Source organism: Mixophyes fleayi, chromosome 2 (genome assembly GCF_038048845.1).
Source record: "Mixophyes fleayi isolate aMixFle1 chromosome 2, aMixFle1.hap1, whole genome shotgun sequence".
NCBI classification, from domain to species: Eukaryota; Metazoa; Chordata; class Amphibia; order Anura; family Limnodynastidae; genus Mixophyes; species Mixophyes fleayi.
Genome location: NC_134403.1, coordinates 100,395,207 through 100,418,641, shown reverse-complemented (window position 1 = coordinate 100,418,641; position 23,435 = coordinate 100,395,207). Strand labels below are relative to the sequence as shown.

Here is a 23,435-nt window from a genome sequence, read left to right as displayed (position 1 = left end):
TAAATAAATAGAGAGCGTGAAGTTCCTATATAGAATGGGGCCCTTTTCTCATTTATACAATCAAAACGTCTAACCTAGACAGAGGACAGAACAAAGAACATGCTCTTGCAGTATAAATAATAATGCTACACAAGTGCACATACTTACTTGTCTTACTTACTTTGAAAACACCCTCATAAAACGAATCTGTGTACCTACAATTGCGTTTTTTGAGGACACTCAGGAAAATGTGCAAGGCGGAAAATGTCATATAAAAGTTCAGCTACTAAAACTTCTACATTAATTTTAATTGTTATGATTTTCACCTAAAATAATGGCCAGGTCAGTTTAATAATTAATTTACGTGTTAATCATGAGAGTGAGATTACATTGGAACTGTTTTTATTACTGGTGTTACTTTTGTATGCTCAATATTCGCCTAGAAATGCACTTTCCTACAATGTAAGGTGGAAATACTTCTAAAAGTACAGGGAACAGGTTGGGTTTAAGTTGTTTTCAGGGAGAAAATGGTTAATGCTCATTTAAATTATCTCCTCAATCATCTTCCAGGAAATGTCCCGAGCAAACCCCTCCGATATAAAGTACAAATTTTGCAGATGCCATCATGTTGACTCATAAAGCCATAGCTTACTTGTAAAGATTGGAGGCTATGAGCATAAGTAGAAGCATGATGTCGCAAAACAACATTTTATTGTGCTTTTGCAGCTTTGCATGTTCATAAATTATCCTTAATGTCTGCCAGAGAGAGCCAAAATGTATACAGATTTAAATTGCTTTAAATGCAATTTTGTAGTAACCAAAATATGATCGCTACAGTAAATTTTCTTATCGAACCTAAACTATACAAACGGCATCCTGTTATTATATGCCTAGTACAACTGAATCAAAGTTTTACTAAATAATATTTAATAGACATTTTTCAGGTACATTTCAATGGGCTCTTACACCTTATTTTATTTAGTCCTCAAACTGTTCACAAGACAGCTTGTTGCATTTGAAAGAGAAACCTGTAGCCAATTATATCATTAAAATTTTCATAGCCGCAGATGGTTGTACTGGTCCTTTCCATTCATGAATTTTTATTAGTGAGAAGAAGGCTGCATATTCTAAGGGCAGTGTCATGATATGATGAAGGGAATAGAGGCAAGCAGGAAGATTCTAATCTGAACCTCTCCTCATCTCATTGTAACTTGTGCTTCCCATCTGTGCACTAGTATTTTTTAAAAGCATGTACATTAACTACTTTACCTTTCATCCTCTCCTAATCTAAACCTCATCTTATCTCATTGTAATGTGCCGCACAGGTGGCCGCGTCACATGACACGTGATGCGCCGTGTCATCAATGACGCGGCCGCATCACGTGTCATGTGATGCGGCCGACTGTGCGGCGTGCGCCCCCCCGGGCTGGCATCTGCCAGCCCGCGCCTGCTTCTGGGATACCAACCATCTGCAAACAAGTGTCCATTAACCTCTGCATGAGGCCCAATATGTACACATGCTACACATGTCCTGTTTGCACACTACATCATTTTATGAAAGTGATACATATGTTATATTTTGCTTTTTAAAACTCTGTGCATCTAGAACAGCTCCTCATTTACTTCAAAAGCTCAGATTTTATTCAGGGATTAATTGCTGGATATACCATCAACCGGTTACACAGTAAGTTGGATTGGAGAAGTAACTCCAGGGTATAAAATGACACAGACTTTTCATTTTAATATGATTAAAATGTTTTGTTCATGGATTGACAGTATTATTTTACAAGCATGTACCCACAGGCATTTTAGTTTGTTTTTAGTGCAGCCTTTGATATTGTTAGTAGATTTGTGGTCTGGATATGCAGAATGTCTCTAGGGCTTTATTTAAAGTATTGCGGCATGGGGATACATTTTTCATGGAGAAATATTTTTTATAACTCAAAAGTACATTGACTTTAGCTGTTCTTCACAAGTCTGTTTTGTGGGCTATTTTACACCACACAAGTATTTTTAGTTAATTTTAGTGTTACAAATATAGATTGCATGTGTCTGCATTTTCCCCCATCTCATAGAATAATGTGCGCTGACCCCCGTATTTTGGAATGGGTTTTTAGTTTTCATTCTAAAATATCTTCATGGCTAGGTTTTGCTACAGGTTTTGCCCCAAAATCATAAAAGGTTTTAGTTTTGGATCTGGATCTAATTTAAAACTGTGGAAAAATAAGTAAAATTAAGTGATTTTGAGTTGTTTTTGCTCCTATTTTACAATTTATAGTATTAATTCATTCGTTTCCAGTCTATTTTCGAATGATTTCTTTACAATTGTCCAGATATTCAACAATTTTGACCAATGTCTGCCGCGATGAGGCTGACTAGAATTAGGGCAGTGGCACAAATACATGGTAAAGACATCGCTTTTCAGCAAATATCACAGCTGAAGTGCTGTTGGAGGGTGCAAAATGAGTCCTATAAACATATGAAATTAGACTCAATCTCTGCCAACTCTGAGCTGGTGCAAAAAAACATTTATCTTATTTTATTAATCTTGCTATGCAAATTGAAATCTCATTTTGCACTGGTTCACAAAACTAGACATAGTTTTAGATAACGGTGGTCATCTTCCTCAATGGTGACAAATGACAATGTTATCATCACCCTTATCATCCTCATCAAAGATGTCTGCATCCATTAGAATTTCATTTTAAAACGGAAGATACACCAAGTAGGTAACTGGTAGGTATCATGTGTGACACAATGGAGAAGGTCAGCAGCAACACATTGGAGAAGCACAGCAGCAAATACATAGGGGAAGGACAGCAGCAATACATTGGGGAAGGACAGCAGCAATACATTGGTGAAGGACAGCAGCAATACATTGGGGAAGGACAGCAGCAAATACATAGTGGAAGGACAGCACCGATACATTGGAGAGGGACGAGGGACAGCAGAAATACATTGGAGAGGGACAGCAGCAATACATAGGGGAAGGACAGCAGCAATACATTGGAGAGGGACAGCAGAAATACATTGGAGAGGGACAGCAACAAATACATAGGGGAAGGACAGCAGCAAATACATTGGTGAAGGACAGCAGCAATACATTGGGGAAGGACAGCAGCAAATACATAGTGGAAGGACAGCACCGATACATTGGAGAGGGACGAGGGACAGCAGAAATACATTGGAGAGGGACAGCAGCAATACATAGGGGAAGGACAGCAGCAATACATTGGAGAGGGACAGCAGAAATACATTGGAGAGGGACAGCAACAAATACATAGGGGAAGGACAGCAGCAAATACATTGGAGAGGGCCAGCAGCAATACCTTGGAGAAGTACAGCAACGGCTGTATCAGAGCACATTAGACAGACCGCATCGGCATCAGTAGATCTTTTTTAACAGATAACTCAATGTTAAATGGTGGAAGATGACAGTGTCCTTGGGGCCACCCACCAGGGTATAAAACATACCTGTGTTTGACAGATATGTGTTTGACAGTTATTAAAATTACTGTTAGTACGGTAATTTTAACACAGATTTCTGCTCGTGGCTCAGGGAGATGCAAGCAAAAATCATTGTTGAAATTACCATACTAACGGTAATAATGTGCATCAATTACCGTATCAACGGTAATGATGTGCACCCCGCGTTATTCTAAAGAGCAGTGCTGGGAATTAAATCTTCCACTTTGTCTCCTGATTGAGTGCTACATAAGCTGCATTCCCAATTTCCTCTCTCTGCTTTGCCTGGAATCATTAAACTAAATAACTAATCAAACTGCCCCACATCCCAAAAAAGAAAGTGTCATCGCCCACAGTATTGTTGATGGTCATTATGCTAGTCAGGCATTGATTTTGTTTAATAGTAGTTGCAGTATCTTTAATCTGATTGGACTGTTGTATAACATCTATGCTGCTGGATTTTATCCTGCTGATGGAATTAATCAAATCATTTCAATCAACTTTATCTAAAGTTGTAACCCATTTGTTATGCTAGATAACTGTTGCAGTCCTTTATCTGTACTATTTCCTAGAGCGAGAGTGGGAATAATCAGTCCATAGGCCATTACTTCATTAAAACAACTTCTAATACTAGCATCCTCTCTATCTGTCAAAAATACAATTTCTGTGCCATATGTGCTTCCATCAACAACTTTGTGTACCTCAAATCCTTTGCGAACTCCAGCACATATGTTTGTACCACCAGAAGCTACCATTGGTGGACACTTTTTGAGCGTTTCACATTGTAAGCTGTCAACTATCTTAACTAGATTGGTCATAATTGTTACATATCTGCAGAAAGTGCCAATTCCAACATGGGATCCAGATTCAAAGATTTGCATGAATTAAGCTTCAGAGACCTGGTATATGCAGGACATAACGTCTTACCCACTCATGCCTCCTGAAAGGTGACTACTCTGTCTATACTTCAGCAGGATGCTATAAGGTGGAGTAATATTGGTGTCAGGTTGAGGACTTCTCATGTGCTTTGCTTATTGCATCATCTGTTTTATTGGTTCAGAGCTTCTTTGAGTGGCTCTGTTGCAGAATGCATACACAGGTTCCAGTGCCTGTCCACACTTAGTGGATTCATGCATATTGGATAAATGTGGATAACATTTACAGCTTTCCTCAAAGAGGCCAGTGTCAAAGTAATTTTCACAATCTGTTTTTTCACATTTTAATCGTATACAAACATCAATTTTATTGCCACCACTTTGCCTTGTTTACTGAGGTACAACAGAATATCATTATTATATTCTTCTCAGGAGAGCTCAATCATGGACACATGCTTATACTATGCGTCCAAGTAGTCACAACACTTTGCCATTTAATGTGAAATTAAGTGTAAATTATATAGATTTTCCCTGATCCCCACAGTCAAAGTATATGGGAAATTGCAAAGTATATGGGAAATATCTGACAATTAAAGGATCAGTTATGATAACATCAGCCTTGTCATATGACCCTGTTTTTGCACTTTCGAATGTGTTGTTGCTTGACCAGGTATCGGGAACTAGAATGTTTGCAGTTAATAAAAACTCTGTTTACTGTAGGCTGCAGCAGAAGACAGCAACGGAATAATAATGTGAAGTGGTCACATTTTCATAAAGTTGCATAACAGAATAATGTTTGGCCAAAAAAATAGAGATCAGCAAATAAATTCAACCTATCGTGAAATTTAGCCAAATATCAGAATTAATTTGCAATTCTTGATTCTGCAACAATCCATCAAAGAAATAACACTCACTGGAGAATCTGGCAACCTCATCCCCATTTACAAAACAGCGGTACCCTGCAATAGCCCTGCGGAATTAAACGGGACCAACACCTTCCTTTCCTCTCATAGACCTCAGTGCTTGACTACACAGGATCAGCACTGTACAGTAAATGAGCAAATCTCATAAGTAATAAATCATTTAAAAAAACAAGCAGCATGCCCCACCCAAATCCTCAACCAGTCCCAGTGCTAGACTATCTATGTTGGTTATAACAGTGAACCAAGGGTATGGTCAGCACACGGCAGGTGACTCTATGGAGGGACATGCAAAAAATAGTTTGCACCATCACAGAGGTTACCAGCCCCATGCTGAAAAGCACTGGATCACTTCTCGGCCCATCTGGGCTGCAGGCAGGGCCACACAGAGCAATGTTGTGCCCCAATACAGCAACTTTCTGCCCTCCTTTCTCCACTCATAGTAGGAAAAGTTATGTGTATTGCCGTACCACAGTGGTGTTGTCAAAGAGGGCGTGGTCACATAGGGATAGGGGTTTGCCCAACATGGGGTGTGGCTGTGCCTCTTTAGCCATCATCAACAACATTTATTTATATAGCGCCAGTAAATTTCGTAGCGCTTTAGACATGACATTTTATGTATTAAAATGGTGTTTCTCTCACTGACCTTTTATTGCAGTTTTCACAACCTCATACTGGATTCTTGTATGGATCCTGGCATGTTGGGACCTGTTTGGAAAATGTATAGGTGCATGAATAATGGAAAGCAGAGCAATAAGTGTCCACATAAAATATAGAGAATAAGGAAAGCACCCTTGTGGCCACCAAACAATACATAAAGCACCCTTGTGACTGCCACAAAATACAGAGGGTCCGCCATACAATCATACAATACAAAGGGTAACCTTGTGACCACCATCTCAAGTATTTAAAGCCAAATCCAGAAACAACTCCGTCAATAGATCAGGAAATCAGATTACAAAAGAATTTGACATGTTGCAGGTATATTACTTTTTGTAAAGAAAGTATCTGACTTTCAACAGGGATCTCAGTAGAATGAGGCATTGGATTTTTTTTTTCTAGCCTTTTTTATTTTTTTAACTGGATTTCTAGCCCTATCAAACCACATTTAAATGGGCAGATTAAGAAAACCTTTAAACTTACAAGCAAGTAAGACAATTTTATCACCATAGTGAAATACAGAAATACAGCTGATAGCACTGTATGCAGCTAATTACAACTAAAATAGATTCTATCCTTCACATCCCACAATGCCATATGTATACACACACAATGCAATATTCCTACATGCACAATACTGTATACATACATATATATATACACACACATACCGTGTCATGTACACACAAGCAAACTACTATATGTATATATATATATATATATATATATATATATATATATATATGCACTCACATACAATGTTATATATTGTCATTATATATATTGTCATTTATACATACATACATACACAATGCCTTATGAATGCACATATGCATAATGCCGTACACATACATACACACACACACACACACACAAGGCCATATACATACACAATGCCATATACACACAGTGCCATTTGCACAAACACACAGTGACATATGCACACACACAATGCCATATACACACACAGTGCCATATATACTTACCAGGGGCAGGCATGCATTTTTCCCAGAGGCCGGTCCCATAGTGGGCTACCTTGGGCTGGGTCGATGGGCCCTCTGCATTTTTTTTCTTTAAGATGTTCTTAATAGGCTGCTGAGATGAGTCTTGCCCAGGTTAAAATTTGCCAGTCCTCCCCTGATAATCACACACACACACAATTTCATATACAGGCCACAATACTAGGCATATAACTCCCCCACTCCGGTCCCTTGTACTTACCTGCTGACATCCGTTCTCTGCAGAGGCTAATAGCACTGCGGCCACAATCTACAATGACAGGCAGCCTGGCAGCAGTCTAAATTGTTGCTTGGCTGCCTGTCTCTATTAGATTAATGACCGGGTCGGTCCGATTACCCAGAACCCTCCGCCGATTAACTCTGTCCCCTCCCATCGAGTGAATGTAAAAAAAAAAAGTTAAAGAAGAAAAAACAATAGGGGTGGTGGTGTGCAGTGCGGGCCGGGGACCCCTGGCATGCCTGGGCTCCCATTAATAAGTACCCCCACCCTCACGGCATCCCTGCTGTAGTGGCTAGGCTTCTTATCAATATTGGGACCCCTGGAATGGCAACTTTGCCAGCCTACTAATCTCAGTATAATTGTCTGGAGTCGCTGCTTATTCTGCCAAAAAAGTACACAAAAAACTTGCACACAATTACAAGTTACTGGAAATGCTTTATTTATCCAGAATATTGACAGAATAATAACTATGCCAGCAGCACTTATGTTCAGGAACTGTCCATGTAGATCTGTCTGAGGATGCAACACAACATCTAGAACAGCCAGAGGCCAGGCTAATTTCTATGCCCTCTGGGAGCAAAAAGATCAGTGACCTGTCTTCCTACTGCCTCTGAAGAGCACAGCAGTGTCTTTGTCAGATAAAACAATGCACATTTGTTTCTTTTTCCCTGAAACTGAATTGACAAATGCCAAAATAATTCTCTGTTCATTTATATATCTGTATATTAATTGCAAACAGAAAGACTGAGCTAGTTTTTTCAAATATTAACTTATTAGGAATAATCTTAATGAACTCATTTTAATATTGGCAATAACTAAAAAAGGAGGAATATGATTATTGGTCAACCAAGCAGGTTAAATAACATGCCTCAGACAGTTCTAAAGTAATCAAATCCTGACAAGCAGTAAATTGTCAATTGCATACTAATTTACTTGCCTCTAACTGTGTCCATTTTATGTTATTAATTATGGCTAGAAAAATATAATCTTCCACTTCCAGTAATGTTAATAAAACCAATAAAATATCAGACATGGGGGTATATTTACTAAACTGCAGGTTTTGCATTTTGCAGAATGCACTAAATAAATGAAAAGCTAGAATCTGATTGGTTGCTATAGGCAACATCTCCACTTTTTCAATCCCGCAGTTTAGTAAATATGCCCCCTGAAATTTTGGCTCATAATACGTTTCACTGAACATTTTTTAAATGTAGTGCAAGCCTATGTGTTTCATATTATTATGATTGTTTATTTATATATATAGCACCAATCATATTATGTATCGCTGCTCAGATAATGTGTTATCAGTACTTGCCCTTTTGGGGCTAACAGTCTAAATTTCCTATCACAAACAAGTGTTCAGTTTGTCAGAAGCCAATTAACCTGGATACAACAGGATATTTATGGACAATTGGAGGAAACTAGAGCAGGCAAAGTAAAACCTATGTAAACAGAAGAGAATATGGAATTTCCACACAAATAGGGTCCTGGGGGTAAATGTATCAAGCTGAGTGTTTTCCAGCAGGTTTGAAAAACCAATCAGATTAGCTATCATTTATTTAGTACATTCTGCAAAATGACAGCTAGAATCTGATTGGTTGCTATAGGCAACATCTTCACTTTTCAAACCCACCGGAAAACACTCAACTTGATATATTTACCCCCTGGTCGGAATTGAACCCATGACCCAAGAATGTCAGCAAGCAATGCTAACTAATCCGCAAAGTGTTGGCCCATTGAATGGTATTAGTGTATTTCAGGTGAGGAGATTCATGTGTTTTGGGCATAGGACTTAAATAAGGAGTTCATCTCTGGATTAAACTGTGGTAGTCTATTAATATGGGTAGTCATAACAGCACACTAAGCAGTGTAGCAGATATCTATATGACCATTTCAGCTGACAGTACACACATGGGGCTAGATTTACTAAGCTGCGGGTTTGAAAAAGTGGGGATGTTGCCTATAGCAACCAATCAGATTCTAGCTGTCATTTTGTAGAAGGTACTAAATAAATGAAAGCAAGAATCTGATTGGTTGCTATAGGCAACGTCCCAAATTTTTCAAACCCACAGCTTAGTAAATCTAGCCCATGCTCTTTGTATACCTTAAAGGAATAATAACCTCAAATTATATTTAATTATCTGTACTTTGTTCAAGGGAATTCATGGATTCCTCATTTGGCTGTTTTGATAATCCTAGTATTCCAGGTTTTATTATAAATTCAATATGAATGGGCTGTCTCTCAGCCACCAGCAATGCCCAATGTACTGTGCAGGGGCACTGATACTGAGCATGCTGTTATACCCAATAGATGTTTCCTAGCAGCTGATTGATATTTGAAACTATCAATCAATAACAGAAAGCTGTCGCTGGGAATGAATGGCTCCCAACACAATTCAAGGAGCCTTATCCAACCTGATCAGACTATAAGGGACAACCCCTGCTATGGGGGTTTGGAGACAGTGACAGTCATATTACTTACATTAAATGTGCCGACACTTATCCTGACGACAGGATAAATACTGACATATTCCTTTTGTCGACAATCTTAAAATGTGAACACTGTGACTGTCGACAATTAGTAATGTCATCAGTAAGTAATGCCGACAGTTACTATGTCAACATTAAACAAGCAATGCCTTTAATGTTGTGATCCCATAGAATTAAAAAACTGCTCCCCCCTATCCCTCCTATCCCAAAACACATTAAAACCTGTGCTGGCAATTCAGATGCTGACCCTGCACAAAGGGTTATAAGATTCTTTTTTAAAAAAAAAAAAAAGTGTGCCCCCCTCTTCCTAAATCGGATTAATCCTAGTGCTGCCGGCCTAGTGCTGGTAGTAGCAAAATCGAGGGGACAAAAAACATGGAGTTACCCCAATTTTATGATAACCAGCTCTAGGTTTAGCCAGCCGGGGATGGTGGTACAGATGCCAGACTGGTCAGCGCGGGGCTGGATTAACTAGGGAGTTGGGGTCCACAAAAAAAGTATGGGCCTCTTCCCTAGGGACTAGGGTTCTTCACACATACCTGGGTAGTGGGTGTGGGGTAATAAAAGTGAGTTTAATAGAAAATACACCATTTTGTGTGGGTATAGCCTAATACTGCCCATTCTGGCATCTAAGGAAGTACATAGGTCAATGTCAAAGGCATACTAATGAACCAGAATAATTTAATGTATCAGCATTCCCATAAACAATTATAGAATGAAGCATCGGAGGCATGACATTAAGGGCATCTACTACAATCAGAAAGGCCTATGGTGCATCTGTGGTGTGGTATTAAAAATGTTACAAAACATTTGTTTATATATACTAGATGAAAGTGTAGTAGTAAAATATAAGAATGTCTATCTATAGAAATATAAGGGAAAATAGTTACCCAATAAGATAATCCCGATAGCATTTTAGCAAAGTCAAAAGAACCCCTTCAAAAGTCTATAATGAATCAAAACAACATTCCTTACAAAAAGGGGTTATTAACAAATCAAGGTCCTTGCTCCAATCTACAGGAGACAGAAATCCCAAAACCATGTTAACATAATGTCTGGCTTGAAAAATCGCAAACCTATGAGTATAGATGACATTTCTCCAATATCTGATCATTTGACAGAGATGTCTGTGAGGAAGCATTGACCAATGACTTGATCCAAGTAATCCACCTACAATGCCAATAAATAAAAGCATAAGAGGCATGTCCATCTTGAAAATTAAAGTTGTTTAAGAAAGGCAGATACAACGAGTGATGACTATTAAGCTCAAACTTATAGCGAATGAAGTGCCAAGACTTCCATACCAACATTAAGAGAAGGTTATCTAAAATTTCCTGTCTATGCATATGAAGGAAAGTGGTAAAGTGCATGTCCAACAGAAACAACTGTTTTAAAGCAAAATCAACGTATTAAGTATTACCTGCATGCATTCAATCTCTAAAATATGGGAGAGTACCTGTATGACTATACAATCTCAGATTAGGAAAATTGATACCCCTGTCTAATTTATTCTACTGAAGCTTAAACAATCCTATTCTGGACCGTTTACCCTTCCAAATATAATTCCTAAATTCTTTATCAAGAAATGTTTCACCTTTAACTGATATTAGGATAGGCAACATTTGTAACGGATATAAAATCTTAGGAAATACTATCATCTTGATTCAATTTCCAAGGTCTAGATAGGAGGGTAATATTTTTTTCAGCTAGCCATTTTGTTGACAACTTGCTTGACCGCTCTTCTCATATTTAAACTATACAGATCCTGTTTAAATTTTGCCAATTGGATACCAAATATGTAAGATGTATTGGCTCAAGACAAAGCATATTTTTTTACTACAGGGAGTAAATGTATCAAGCTGTGATTTTTTTCATTGTTTAAAAACCAGGGGGTGATAACCCGCAATTTTAGTCCCCAAGTCAGCAGATGTATTAAGCTGTGATTTTTACTCTGATCTTCAAAATCGCTTGTCATCTCTAGCGATTTGCGTTACTTTAGTGGGCCATGGTTGACAACGACATTTGCTCAGAGTATGAAGAGTCGCTGGAGCCACTTGATCATGGGCAGTTACTAGGTTTGGTGAAAATGAGGTATTGCCTTGTCAGGGTAGGAGATTGTAGAAATTGGAGAGAGAAGGTGTTGGAGAGAGGGGAGGGTAAAGAACTGGGGGACTGGAATAATCAACACTGGTCTTGTTATAAGCTAAAAAAAAATTCAAGAAGTTATTTAGTCAAAGCACATAGATCTAAATTGGTCACTGAAAGGTTAGAAATATAATCTTCAAATGCATGTTATACAGCATGGAGCAAAAAAACATATTAAGATTTTTTTTTTCTCTTCTTTTGTTTTGAGCTGGATAAGCAATTATGTGGCCTCTCATTATGGCCTTTCCCAGAAGAAATTCGAAGCCTCCCTATGCTCTATCATTAGCAAGTACCATCCATTTACTATTTATATATTTACTAAACTCTTCCGAATGGATAAAATATGCAGGAAATCGCCAAATTCAATGTGAAACATGTGGCTGAAGAAAATAAATTTGAACTGAAAAAGGAGCATGATCAGATATTACAGTACTATGGACTTGAGAAAGTGTTACCCATGAATAAATGTAGTTAGCAACTAAAACATAATCAAGCCATGACAAAGTATTGTTCACTTGAGAGTGCAATGAATAAGACTTATCTAAAAGGTTTTGCAACCACCAAGGATCACATAAAGTGTATTGTGTTCTCAGTGAATATAAGCTGTCCCATGAAGGACCCATCAGAGTGGGGGAGGGATCAGATTTATCCTCACTCTCATTTTCTTCCTTTGAAGTCCACACTATCCGTCTATTTTATTCTCTCCACATTCGTGTTGCTATGATTTATCGCCCCCAGATCGAGTTTCCCAATTCTTTGACTACTTTTGACCTGCCTACTCTCATGCTAGGTGATTTCAACATTCTCATTGAAAATCTCACTGTCACTTCTACGACTAAACTGCTTTCACTAACTTCCACCTTTGGACTCTTCCAGTGGACCTCAACTCCCACCCACTGTGATGGACATTCCCTTGACAATGTCTTCTTCCAGTACTGCTCCATCTCTAGTTTCACTAATTTAGCATTCACACTCTCACAACCACTATGTCCTTTCCTACAGCCTTACCAGACCTCATGGCCTTTCCCCTATACCCAAATCCACATTGACACAACAACACCTAAATACTCTTAACCCAATCTACTTCTCATCTTCACTAAAACAACTATGTCCTCCTACATCTGCATTGTCTTGCACTAATCAGTCCCCCTCTTTCTACAACAAAACTCTTTCTTCAGCCCTAGACAATGCAGCTACAGCTACCAGATAAGTCTCCGACAATCCAAATCCCAACCATGGCAAACCAAACAGACCTGCTAATTGCAAAAGTGCTCCCACACTGCAGAGCACCACTGGAAAAAATCTCGTTCCTATCCTGATTACTATAAATTCATCCTTTCATCTTATAGCACTGCCCTTTCAATTGTCAAACAAACATTCTTCAACTCTCTCATATTCACCCAGTCTTCTAATCCACGTTATCTCTTTGCCACCTTCAACTTACTTCTCTACCCACCTGCACCTCCTTCTCCTCCTTCTCTCACAGCTCATGATTTTGCCACCTACTTCAAAGACAAAATCGACACTATTCAACAGAATATTTCCTCCCTCATCAATATTCACAAACTCTACCCCACACTACCTACCTTCACCTACATTCCCCAATCCAAACTTAACTCATTCTCTCCAGTAATTGAAGACAAAGGGCCTGATCCATTAAGGAACTTAAATTAAGAAGTTTCTTATTTAAGTCTCCTGGACAAAACCATGTTACAATGCAAGGGGTGAAAATTAGTTTTTTGTTTTGCACATAAGTTAAATACTGACTGTTTTTTCATGTAGCACACAAATACTTGATAGCTTATTTGTACACTGAAATTTAAAGTTGATATTTGTGTGCTACATGAAAAAACAGTCAGTATTTAACTTATGTGCAAAACAGAAAACTAATTTTCACCCCTTGCATTGTAATATGGTTTTGTCCTGGAGACTTAAATAAGAAACTTCTTAATTTAAGTTCCTTAATGAATCAGGCCCCAAGTCTCTACACTCATCATCTCACCCTACAACGCCTCAACCCAACTTCTCCGCTTCCTCTCATCCACTGCATGCCCACCTCTAACTCACCTCTTCCACCTCTCTTTCTCCACTGGCACATTTCCATCCTCCTTTAAACATGCGCTTATCTCATCAATTCTTAAGGATCTATCTCTCAATTCAACTTGAGCAGCTGGACATTAGTATCATAGCATCTTATTAACAGGCTTGCTTTGCTAGGGTTTCAATAGCAGCCAACGTTTGTCAACATATATACCTGTTTGCTGCCAGGGTCTAACTCACAGCTCATCACTGCTTTTGGTGGTCATCAGAGTTGTGTCACTTGTTTTGCAAAATACCCCTGGGATATGTGGAAAATAGCAGTAATGATGCACTAGCTGGTTAATAGCTCCTTAAATCTGAAGTTTAGTAAGAAGGCAATGTATAGTTTACATAGGAGATTAATAGAATTAAATGTTGCACAGTCATTTTCTCAGGAGAAAAATCATGAAGCTGTAGTATTGCATATATTTTGCAAACAATTGTATCCAAATTGTGATGGCTTATTCATATAACTAACCATCTGTCTGGAACTAATAATCCAAGCCAGAGAATGCAAAATACAGCAAAAACAGAGCTGGCAAAAGCATAACCAGGACACAGCCAAGCAAACTGGGAAAAAGCAGAGCATTAACAAGCTGATAAACAAACTGATAATAAAATACTAAAACAAAACAAGAAATAAATGGCAGACACAATAATTTGCTGGCTGGGTTTCAGTATGCAAAATACGCCCGTAAATACTGTTTGCTGTATACAGAATGCACTGTTAAAATAATATACAGTCATGGGCAAAAGTTTTGAGAATGACACAAATACTATTTTTCACAACGTCTGCTGCCTCAGTTTTTATGATGGCAATTTGCATATACTCCAGAATGTCATGAAAAATGATCAAATGAATTGCAATTAATTTCAAAGTCCCTCTTTGCCATGACATTGAACTTTATCCCAAAAAGAACATTTCCACTGAATTTCAGCCCTGTCACAAAATGACCAACTGACATCAGGGGGTAAATGTATCAAGCTGAGAGTTTCCCGGTGGGTTTGAAAAACCAATCAGATTCTAACTATCATTTATTTAGTACATTCTACAAACTGATTGCTAGAATCTGATTGGTTGTTATAGGCAACATCTCCACTTTTCAAACCCGCCAGAAAACTCTCAGCTTGATACATTTACCCCCAGGTCAGTGATTCTCTTATTAACACATTTGAGAGTGTTGATGAGGACAAGGCTGGAGATCACTCTGTCATGCTGATTGAGTTAGCAGACAGGAAGCTTTAAAAGGAGGGTGGTGCTTAAAATCATTGCTCTTTCTATGGTAACTATGGTTTTCTGCATGGAAACATGTGCAGTCATCATTGCTTTGCACAAAAAGGGCTTCACAGTCGAGGATATTTCTGCTAGTAAAATTGCAGCTAAATCGACCATTTTTATCAGATCATCAAGAACTTCAAGGAGAGAGGTTCAATAGTTATGAAGAAGGCTTCAGGCGCCCAAGAATGTTCTGTATGCGCCAGGACCATATCCTAAAGTTGATTCAGCTGCGAGATCGAGCACCACCACTGTGAGCTTGCTCAGGAATGGCAGCAGACATGTGTGAGTGCATCTGCACGCACTGTGAGGCAAAGACATTTGGAGGATGGCTTAATGTCAAGAAGGCCAGCAAAGAAGTCACTTCTCTCCAGGAAAAACATCAGGGACATACTGATATTCTGCAAAAGGTACAGGGATTGGACTGCTGAGGACTGGGGTAAAGTCATTTTCTCTGATGAATCCCCTTGCAGATTGTTTGGGGCCTCTGGAAAAACGCTTGTCCGGAGAAGAAAAGGTGAACGCTACCATCATTCCTGTGTCATGTCAACAGTAAAGCATCCTGAGACCGTTCATGTGTGGGGTTGCTTCTCAGCCAAGGTAGTAGGCTCACTCAGAATTTTGCCAAAGAACACAGCCATAAAAAAAGAATGGTACCAAAACATCCTCCAAGAGCAACTTCTCCCAACTATCAGAAACAGTTTGTTGATGAACAATGCCTTTTCCAGCATGATGGAGCACCTTGCCATAAGGCAAAAGTGATAACTAAGTGTCTCGGGGATCAAAACATCAAAATTTTGGGTCCATGGCCAGGAAACTCCCCAGACCTTAATTCCATCGAGAACTTGTGGTCAATCCTCAAGAGGCGGGTGGTCAAACAAAAACCCACAAATTCTGACAAACTCCAAGCATTGGTTAGGCAAAAATGGACTGCCATTATTCAGTATGAGGCCCAGAAGTTGATTGACAGCATGCCAGGGCAAACTACAGAGGTCTTCAAAAAGAAGGGTCAACATTGACTCTTTGCATAAATTGAATATAATTGTCAATTAAAGCCTTTGACACTTATGAAATGCTTGTAATTTTACTTCAGTATACCATAGCATCATCTGACAAAAAGGTCTAAAAACACTGAAGCAGCAAACTTTGTGAAAACCAATACTTGTGTCATTCTCAATACCTTTGGCCAGGACTGTATTGTATTTCGCTAGACACATAAATTATAATCCACATATTTAAGTCACATATTGTTAGTAGGTTAGATACATTAAATAAATAAAACCACTTTTACTATGCTTTGTGTCAAATATTCAACTGTGTTAGGGTTCCCAAGTCCTTGAATATATCATGATTTATAATGGAATGCGAAGTTCCTATAATTCTGATGTATCTAGATTGAAATAATAAATTGACTTCAGTCCCCTGGAGTTGCTTTACTATATTTATTTTTCTTAAATTCAGGAAGAGGCATCCTTCTATGTAATTAACAGATTTTATCTGGTATTGTTTTATTACTGTTTGTTCCCAATTGTAAAGCGCTTCAGAATCTTCTGCGCTATATAAATAAATGTTGATGTTGTTGATGAAAGGTATTAAAACCCCAGCTACAATACAATAGCTATCACTATTAGCTGGTGAATTTGAAGGCATTGTGGTGTATATGGCCGAAGAGGACATAGCAGGATTGGATATGAGAATTATGTGAAGGACTTACATCCTTTGCTGGAACTATCTCTTTGGCCAGTTATGTTATGCTGCTGAGCGGTGCTTTATAAATAAACTATGATGATGATGAGTGCCCTCTCCATCATAGTAGTAGATTGTCAGAGGTTTCCATGGCAATAAATTTTTTGACATAGCCGAGTGTTTTAACCTGCTTTAAGTGTGAGAAATTAGACAATAGAAGTCATTTAAAAATGTGCATTGTGCCTTTAAGTTTGCTTCAAATATAATGTAGAAGGCTTAAGAAAAATAAAGAGTATATGATATGATCCTAGAGATGTAGGTGCTTAAGAGTAGAAGGTAAAAGGCTCCCAATGCCAATTATTTTGTCTTAGATAAGAGTATGGGCCTCTTAGAATTTATGCTACTATACAATGGCAGAATTATATCCCCAATTATTTTAGACATATGATGGCAGATGTATTTTTTTGCATGCTTCCAAAGTACTATGAGAATGTGTAACTTTGATTATAATAAACAGAACAGCTACTTGTAACACCAAGAGAGTGTTGTGTGTGTTCTCTGCAGCCGGCTGTGAAAGGGGTGAAGGATTCCACTGTTTGTGTAATGGACTTGGCTTCAATCCACTGGTAGCACTCTGGATTTGGTGTTCTGGTCCGCTGTTCCAAAAACATTACACTTGTAAAATGATTTATTAACAGCTTTACATATCATTTAATATTAGTCTTAACTAAGGTTGGTAGGTTCCATAAATTATATAAATATAAACCTAATTAGAAAATTTGTTAGTGAAAACCATTGTTGGCTAATGTACTGATATGCTTATGTATTTCCTCTAGAAGGTGATGGATGCAGTGCTTTCCCTGCTACTGGATGATACCCTCATGAAATTCTGGTTGTGCTTCAGGTTCTCTATATATTGCAAAAGTCCCTGTCTTCTGTCACTGAATGGCATGTCAGCCTTCTGACTTCACGGAAATCAAATACTGGATTAAGGCTCAAAGTGCTTTGTCCTTCCTCATATTCTTTACTACTTCTCTAAGGGCCACACTTATAGAATGTGGGTAAGTCATTTTTGTGAGTGAAACACACATTTATGCACTGCGCATATGCACCAAGGACCCCTACGCATATGTCTCTATGTAAATCCAGACGCATTTTACTCTAATGACTGCTTACACTTGCAGAGTTAGCACGGGATAGGGATGGAACGGGAAAGAATAGACCAAATACAGTAAAGGTATGTTCATGTAATTGCAACTAAATCAAAGGTGGACAGAGCAGCAGATATGCCTGTTAGCCCTGGTGTAAGCCATGTTTATGATTAGCAGTGACCTTTACCGTGTAGAAGAAAAATAAATATATTTTTTTAAAGCATAAAATGTCTTTAGTTGCCCTTTGCTCTGCTTTATTCCTCCCATCCAGTTACTCTTCCAGTTCTATCCCCTCCACCATTGAAATATTGCAAGAATACACCCTTTTCTTGCAACCAAAACTCATATGCATGCCCCATATGCATGTTCTTTTCTCACCAGATTGTAAGCTACTGCATGAGCAGGACCCTCTCTGTCCTTTGTGTTCAAAACTACAATTAATATATCTGCCTTTTTGTCATTGTCTTATATATGTTGTATTTTAACTACTGTCTGGTGTTGCTGGTGTTACTACTAATGCAATGTGGCCCACTCCTTGGCTCACACCAGAAGAAGATACACAGTAACTAATGCACACTAAAACAGGGGCGAATGCAGGTTTCCCCCCCCTCCTCCGAAAAAAATTAAATAGAGCTTCAGCTCCATTTCGGCGAGTCTGAATTCTACAGCAGCCGCGGCGCTTTCAAGAAGCATCTGTGGCAGTGCTGTATTATACTACAATACAGCACTGCCACAGACGCTTCTTTGACAGCTCTGCGGCTGCTGTACAGTACCGTTGGTTCGCGGAGAACCAGAAACCCCCCCTGCGTGCACCACTGTAAAGGAGTTACTGACAATGTGAGAGGAAAAGGGGCTGGAGAGGAAGTGTATTTACTCTCCTTCTCCTGTTCATCACATAACAATGATTGCATGAACTAGTGCAGGAGACTTGCGTCACCTAAGTAAAACTAAACTATATGGGAGGGCTGCCTATTCTAAACTATGAGGAGGACTGCCTATTCTAACCTATTGGGGGGTTGCCTATTCAAAGCTATGGGGGCTTCCTATTCTAAACTATAGGGGGGCTGCCTATTCTAAACTGTAGGGGGTGGGGGGGCTGCCTGTTCTAAACTATAGGGGGCTGTCTATACTAAAGTATAAAGGGGCTGCCTATACTAAACTCTAGTGGGAGAATGCCTATATTAAACTATAGTGGGGAATTCTGATATTAAACTATAGGGGGGCTTCCTATATTAAAATCTAGAAGGGGCCTGCCTATATTAAACTATAGGGAGGGCTGTATATACGAAGCTAAATTGAATGAGAGGGGGCTGCTATACAAAACTATAGGGAGGGTGAGGGGGGCTGCTATAAAAAACTATAGGAAGTGAGAGGAGGGCTGCTATACAAAATTATAGGGAGTGAGAGGGGGGCTGTCATACATAAATATAGGGAAGGGGCTGCCTATACCAAACTATAGGGAGGGGGGCCTGTTATAATGTGTGAGGGAAAAGAGGTGAATATTGCTGTAATATGTGAGGGAGTTGGGGGGTCATAATATATTGTGTGATATGAGGGAAGAAAGGGGGACTGTCTTAGTGGGAAGTAGACTATTAATATAATGGTGGAGTTTAGGGGGAGCTAATTATTTAATGGCTGCTATTTTATTTGTAGGATGATGGTTGGGCCTATTAAATTAAGATGGGGTGACATGACCTTTAATTTAATGCAGGGGTGGTTTGGGGCTATTAATTGAATGTGGGGTGAGTTTAGGGAGGAGTGCTATTTATTAAATGTGAATATTAATTATTTAATACCTGGGGTGGTTGTGGGAAATGGTAATATCAACGTAAATGGTATTAATGTATTGCTGGGGCTGTTTGGAGGGAGGGAAATAGGTTTATTTATTAAGTGGGAATACTATTACTTTTATGTGAGGGCTGGTTGGAGGGAAATAGATCTATTTATCAAATGTGAGTAATATTATTTTAATGTTGGGACTAGAGGGAGGTCTAATTATCAAATGTGGGTGCTACTGATTTAATGCCGGAGCTGGTTGGAGTTTTCTAAATTTCATTTACCTTTTTTTTTTTTTAAATAGGGCCTCCAACATTCCAGGATCCAGACAAGCAGCAAATGATTTAAGGAAATCAGTAGCCACAGGTGGTGAAAGTGACAAGAACAGGTAGGAGAGATCAGGACAGCTTGCCAACTGTCCAGAATCTGGTGGGTATACCTATTTTAAAAGATGCCTTTAGCAATATCTGGAGCTCTTGCAACATTTCATAAACTCATGGAGTATTTTGTGGTGGGATATACTTATTTGGGTAGTTACTATTGCCTACTAGTTCTGTAACAAGTTATGAAAGACAGTCTACTCCACAGGGAAAACACCAGGAAGACTTAATTTGAGATTACATGTTATTTATCAATTGAAAGATTGACTTATGTGCCCTCCACTATGATCATGGACATCTAGACTTGGACAAAACACTGGGCCTTATCTCTGAATGACTTATCTGTCCCAGAAGGGAGCATGAAATCAAACAATATTTTCACATCTGTGGGAGGTGCATTCTGATTAAGACTTAACCCTCAAGTCAATTCTTCTCATCAACAATACCAGCAGATAGTATGAATCATTTTAGTAATCATAAGTAATAAGTAATGTGCTCATAGTCACAAACCACTACCCATTATATGTACAAACCTTATCCTCCAAAGACAAAAGAGTTTCGATTGAAGCTAGGGTTCTATGGGAAATATTATTTGTGAACTATAGCCTTCTAACTTTAATCCACTTCAACCAAGGAATATAAATTGAAAGCCGATTGATTTGAGAACTGTGTAAAGTCTGTGGAATGTGGAAGCCTTACATCAATCTCTATAATCCAGAGGGAGACCAACAGCTTGAGATGCTCAATCACACTTACGCAAAATGCTGACCACAAAGAGGGTAGAAGAGTGAGCTCCACAAATAGAATCCTAAGAACTAGCTTACAGTACATGATATGAAGAAACAGCAGCAACTGTCTTGTGATCAATTGAGGGACTAAGTGAGACAACGTGTGAGATGCCAGCTAATACCAATACTTTCTGCAGTTCCACTTATAATATCAAAGGCCTACAGAGCTGTATGTTAGCTCAACTTGACGTGAACTAAACAAGGTCTAATATATACTATGTGTGTGTGTGTGTGTGTGTGTGTGTGTGTATATATGTGTATATATATATATATATATATATATATATATATATATATATATAGGAGAACTCCAGTCCATCTCACTCAATATGCAATGTGATATGTATGATATATATATATATATATATATATATTTGTATTTATATTAGAGCTAGCTATACATACTCTGTGTGAACTTCAGTTTTAAGTACATACCATTTGCTATTACTATGTCATTACATTTTCCTATGTCTCATCCACCCTTTCCATTCACTGTGTCCCCCATTAAACAAACCATCTTGGTTTATTCCTCATACAATCTGTGCTCTTACATTGCATTGTGAGTGAGATGGACAGGATTTCTAGGTGGATCACTGATAGGTTGATCCAAACCTGTTTCACTGATGAGAGATATTCTGAAGAGAAAATGCTTACTGTAAGTGGGTCTACACTCACCTGTGCAGTACCCTTCCAGGATTTAAATGTAACTTTTGAGTTTTTAAATATTTGTATTATTTTGGTCAAAGTGTACCCATAAATGTGCTTCCCCACAAAGGGGGAAAAGTGGGTTAGGTCCTGTCAGTTGACTGTCATTGTAAATGTTCAGCTGATTGCATAAAACTGCCAGTCATTATTCTGATGTAGTCCTCACTCTCAGTGGTTATAGCAGATATAGCAGATAAATAAAATGATCTTCTTTGTTACCAGTTTACATTCTTGACAGCATGAAGCAAGACATTGCATGAAACTGATGAAAAATATACTGGACACCAAGGGTTTATACTGTCTTATTTGCCAAGTATTTCCACTGTAAGTGTCATGTCATTGACTTTGTTGATAACAATGTTACCTGTATTTGCCTCTGTGGAATAAATGACCTACAAACCATTTTCATCTACAGCAAAATCAATATCCTGCCAAGATATAGCAGCATAGGAGAAATGTTTGTTAAACACAGAATTTGGGAGGTTGGTAATTCTATCATGTTTGCACAAAACTGATATAGCATTTTGAACAGGAATCTATTATATGCCATGTGATCATGCCAAAGCTGTTACTGCAGATTTATGTTTCTGAAACACTGCTACATGATTACTGTAAATAGCCATGCCCTCACCTACTGCTGTTCCTATTTTCATATTATTCACGCTAGTTGAAGCTTACACTCTGATGGAGAAATTCTATGTTGCTCTGGGATTATTAATTAAAGAGGGTTAATTCAATAGTAGCAATCCATAAGGCTCAAACCTAAGGCAATAGAAGTCTAGGTGGTGCAAGGGAATGGGAAGTCATTACTAATATCAAGACCATATGTGTTAGTAATAACTACCTCAATTGTGACAATTAATATTGCACTACCATATTGAATAATGTTTCCAGTAGGGTTTATTTCTATACAGGAGGAATGAGCCAATGTAAGAGTGCCAGTGCACTATAGCAATAATTGGGAGTGTGTGAACAACAGGCCTGAGGGTAATAATAAATATTCAGACCTTAATATCCATATTTTGGAGTAATGACCAGTGTTTGTCCATCTTGAAGTCTTTTCCTTCCCTTATATGTGTTGCATGCAGGGGCTAGTTATAATAAGATTGTTAATTGGATACCTGGTGCCCATATATCCGACGGAGCTCTTAGTTGTTCCAATAATATTCCATGATGTGATGTGGATAATGGCTTTCATTTTCAAAAGTGTCAGTGTCACAATTGTCAGCATGTGGAGAGCCATTGCAGCCAAAGAAGACATTGATAGCTTAGGCTTGAATGAAGAAGGGATAGAGTCATTACTGCACCATCATCTATTGCAAATCTGACAGTGCATGGAGGATTGTGCACAATTGAAAGAAAATGCCACCTGTAGCTGCCATCAGTGCAATTGATGCAAGCATAAAACTCACAAATAATAATATGCATATGATCATACAGATCATACAGGAGGTCATTTACAAACTGCATATTTGCCAAGGTGCCTTGATTTCTGACAAAACACATAGCTTTACTGAGTAAGTTGACGGCTTTTGTTAAAATGCAAAATTTTGAAGGCTGACAGGTGGAGTTGGGCAGAATCCAAAGTAGCATTGGAGCTCCTACGTTTCCAGAGTAGTGCAAAAAACAGATTCCATTTTGTGGAGCAAATATATTGAAACATAATAAAGAGGTGGATTGGGCACAATTTAAGGAGAGTTCCTTGCTGTGAAAATGGGCCATGTTCACTTCACAAAAGACCTTGGAATTTTACGACAGTTTAGGACTGGCAGCCTTTGCGTCTAGTCCTATTTTTTTAAAATACCAATGCCAATGAACACA

At 38.5% G+C, this 23,435-nt stretch overlaps 1 pseudogene; it reads right to left on the bottom strand.

The window, feature by feature from the left end:
- Positions 1–3,637: 3,637 nt before the first annotated feature.
- LOC142139839 (calcium-activated chloride channel regulator 1-like) overlaps positions 3,638–23,435 on the bottom strand; it is an 85,223-nt pseudogene continuing 65,425 nt past the window's right edge.